We start from the raw sequence: 4,560 nt of genomic DNA, 5'->3' as shown, positions 1-4,560 counted from the left end.
GAAAAAGAAAAAGAAAAAGAAAAAGAAAAAGAAAAAGAAAAAGAAAAAGAAAAAGAAAAAGAAAAAGAAAAAGAAAAAGAAAAAGAAAAAGAAAAGAAAAGTAGATATACCTAATAAGCACAAAATGAAAGACTTCTGGGAGAGAAAAAGATATATAATATATTCCAGATGTGCCTCCTATCAACATCCGTGCTGGACTCCTTGTTCAGAATTCTAATTAATTTGCAGAAATATTTAAATACAAGGAAGCCAATATAAARTATATSTGATTTAATCCTATAATGCCTGAATGAGGAGACAAAGATAAGCCTGAAGAGGACTTGATTTCCCTGCAGAGTTTTTAAATAATCCAATTTTTCCTGYAGATTTTTCCAAACCTTTACATTACGATGACTTCTAGATTTGTGTAGCCAAGGCTTGGTTTTACAGCATGCTTAACTTTTATCCTGAATATTARGAAAAACATAAACAAATCAAAGCTGAGTCAAATGACTCAGCTTTGAGGAACCTCTTTATTAACTGCTGGATAATTTTTCTCATTAATATAAAAACATAATTTTCTTTCCTACATAAGGATTATTCTCAGTCAGCATGACTTACTAYAATCTTCCCTTTTAGAATGCCTATTTTAGTTTCTGTGCTAATGCTAATCTTCACAGTTGTGCAAGTTTCATGAGGGCATGTAAAGATTAAGGAAAGTTTATATTTAAGACTATTTTGGCGGAAATCTTTTTCAAGACCTCTCTGTCTATCTTTAAATTTCTTTTTTTTTTTTTAAGGAAAATTTACCTACTAGGTTTTAGCCTCAAAAYAGAGGACCAAGAGGCCATATTTAGTCTTCAGTTTGATATGTGTATCGTTCATTCACAGCTTCCATGAAGTGTCTAAAGTAATTCAACAATAGCTCTGTCAGACATCTACAAGCCCATGTGGAGCTCACACTCTCCCTGTGTTGTCAAACAACCAAAAACTCTGGACAAATGGCCAAAGTCTGAGCAGATAAAAGCTGGTTTATGCACCACCTATGCTTGGCAAGCACAGACCTCTCTTAGACTCATCTCAGAATCACCTGTTTGAAGAATTCTAACACAGTAGATCCCATTTGTCCCGAAGAGACAATAAATATCACATACCATGGTCTGTTTCCTTCTTCCAAGGCACCCCCTCTGCCTCTCAGAAAGAGGTTGAAAGTGGTTTTGTGGTGTCTCAGGAGCCAGATGGCAGTGACAGAAAACTGTGCAACAGATAACATGGAGACATATGCACTTCTGTAGCTTTTGGCCCCTTGAGACACTTCTCAAAAGTAGGATAGGAAAAGCTCTGCGGGCTATTAGGAGACATTTGTATGCCACAGGCCCACATTTTACTCCTCCTCCTCATTCAGAGCTTCAGTTCTCTCAGCAAGGGATCTCTCTCAAGCACTAAAACTTTGATGAAGATTAAATGCTATGTTAAAATTACTTCTCTGGCACCCAGCTCTGGATGGGAGGATGCTCCTATTAGTTGAAGTGCTGGGTGCAAATGATTACTTTTAAGTCATTTTTGTGAAGACATTCAGTCTAAACACATTTAGCAATGGGACAGAGGTCTGATAAAATACACCATGCAGATAAATGATTGCATTTTTAGGTTTAAAAGTTGTCTTAGGATCTCACTAAATATTCATTTTCACAGCTTTAAAGTCACTTGCTACTTAAAAAAAAATCTGATTTATCCTTCCTTCAGATCTGTAAAATATGTATTGAACCACTATCCCAAGTGTTTCCTGCTTCTGTTTGCTAATGAAACCTCTTGACAGTCTTGATTAGAAAGTGTCACTTAGAAGTCTTTGATCTAGTAGTATAGCAATGACATATTTGACATATTATAAAATGCCAGAATATAATCTTAAATGACACTGGTTTTTTTCTGCAAAAATGAGAACAAATTTTACCATTCCAACTAAAGCTAGTTTCACCTAATGAAATGCAATTTTTTTTGTTTTAAAAAGGTTAGGTTAAAAAAAAAAGATTGTGGAAGAAGTCTCACAAACAGTCTTTGCCATCTTATAATTAATTTATATCATGCCATCAGCCTGATCTTGTATGTGATTATTTTTACAATTCTTTTCTTTTATTTGTATTTCTGCTTATTTATTTTATAATTTGCTTTAATGTAATGATTTTCATTACTCATGGAAATCAACTTCATTGTAATTACCAGACACTTAACTGAGGCCCTGTCTAAGTAGTTTTACAATTAGTTATGTATGAGGCTTTTTTTCCCACTTTTAAACATAATTATAGTACTAGGTAGTGGTGTTAGTGGAAAAGTAACTCACAACATGAAAGTTGAGACCTTGCCAACACTCAGAGATTTTTTTTGTTTTTTGTGAACACATTAAACTATATCCTGGTGAATACTCCCAAAGTAAAAGCACAAAAGAAAATCCAATTTTCCAAAAGAGACCAAAAAAATCAACAAGTAAAAAAATGTTATTTCTCTTCATAAAGMCAGTGCAAATAAATCCTAGTGCAAAGAAGTGACTCGGGTGGTGACAGTTTGGCTCCTCAAGTAACAAATATTTCTCTTTTTTTAAAAMAACTTCAAAGATCTCATAGTAAAAAAGACTGTTCATATCTGTCTCCCTGACAAAAATGGATAAACTACCCTTCTCTGCACAAACATCTATTTAATAGTCCCTAAAATTTCAACAGTTGCTTATATGAATATCTTTATTATCTATCCTTCCTAGGTTATTTGTAAATTTATGACAACACTGCCTTCCCTCACAGAAATGTTGCACAAAAAGGCGCATTACAGATGAGAGGATGCACAAGAGTTACTTTATGGGGAGTGTGCGTACCAGTTCGAGTTATCAGGAAAACAGGAAAACTGAGATATTCAGAATTTCAACTGTAAGCAAATTCATAGCATCTCAAGATTCTTTTAATTAAATTTTCAAGGCTTTCAAGTTCAAACTCTCATCTAAAAAGTACATTTGTACATCTGCAGCAATTCCTAGGTAATGTCTGATTACAACTTGTAGTTACCATGAAGGTGCATGCTCTAAGCAGTCATTCAAAGCAGAAGTTGTTTTCTCAATAAATTAACCAGCATGACATGTTTTCTGTTTCCACAAAATAGTCTTGGAAAGAAACAAGATTGTCCCTGGACAGGCTTCCACACCTAAGTTTCCATGTACATCTTACTTAGACATCAAGGAAAACCTTTACAAGGGAGGAATGGCCATCAATGTTAATCACCCCATTATGCCAATAACGCAATCCAACATTGTCAGGTTCTAAATGATGCATTTAAGTAAATTACAAATACATCCACCGCAACCTGTTCACTTGTCTACTGTGACACCTTTACATATTGCTCACAGTACTGAATCAGGAAAAAAAGTATGCAAGATCTCATGGCAAACTGGATTGAGTGACTCATGTGGCTAAGAAACTTTTCCATTTTCTGCACTCTTTTTTTTTCCGTAAATCAATTTTCAAGTGTGCCAGTCCACTGCCCAACCTGCTGAATCTTTAGAGCAACACAGAAGACAGAGTCAGTGCTCCTCAAACTGTAGTTTTAGATTTTGAGTTGTCACAGAATCATGTTTTAAGGAGCCTTAAAAAAAAACTAAAAAGAAAAAAAAAACAAAACAAACCAAAAAAGATCTAACAGGCCATATTTTATATTCAAGCCAAATCACTAGTATTTTCACTAGCTTACTTTTAAATTATGTTTGTTGACTTTTATATATAAATCAACATGCCCTGCAGACTTCATAAATACAAAAAGAATGAATATTAATGTTTTCATTCACAACAATCTTGAAAGGCTGACACTGTATCCACAACAATGGAGACATTGGGCTGTTTGCCTTTTGCCATACATGAAAGAAACTGGGAATAAAATCCTGATTGAAATAGCTAAGAGAAAGTTCTGATTTTTGTAAAAAAACCTGTGTGCTAATTTCCTGTATAAAACTGTAGATTTTCTAAAGCTATTTTTATTTCATTTTCTCAACAGGAAAAAAGTTATTTTAGTTTGAAGTGGTCTAAAATGATTTATTTCAAACCAGTTAAATTTACAATTTCTTTCATGCCTAAAGATTTGTCATGTAAAGCCTATCCTCTCACACTGAAGAGACTTCCATGAAGGTCTTGCCATTGATTTAGTGTCTGGGTATGAGAGAAGAATCACTCTGCTYCTGCCCCCAGGGACCAGGTGGTGACCAAGGATACCCAGTGCCACTCCCTGCTTGATCCTCTAGCATCACGAGAGGGATGATTTCACTGAAGGGAATCTAGAAATTACATTTACCACTTCTAAAAGCAATCTGGAGGCAGTGGGGGTGGGACTGATGARAGCATGAGGAAGCCATAAACTATTTACCTGTTTTTGTCACTGCACTGAATGGCCTTGGTGGTATGATGTCAGGTGGTATTATGTCACTGGGGTAGGATGTTAGGGTTATGGAGCCAGATCCACACACAGGTCTGCCTACCATGAGGGTTGCAGGTACATTTACCAAATTAGGCATTTTCACAATCTAAAGAGAAGAAAAATAAATAACCT

This window comes from Malurus melanocephalus, unplaced genomic scaffold (genome assembly GCF_030028575.1).
Source record: "Malurus melanocephalus ecotype Western Australia unplaced genomic scaffold, MMel_1.1 scaffold_288, whole genome shotgun sequence".
Lineage (NCBI taxonomy): Eukaryota > Metazoa > Chordata > Aves > Passeriformes > Maluridae > Malurus > Malurus melanocephalus.
The sequence above is the reverse complement of the archived record's forward strand: the minus strand, read 5'-3'. Positions refer to the sequence as shown.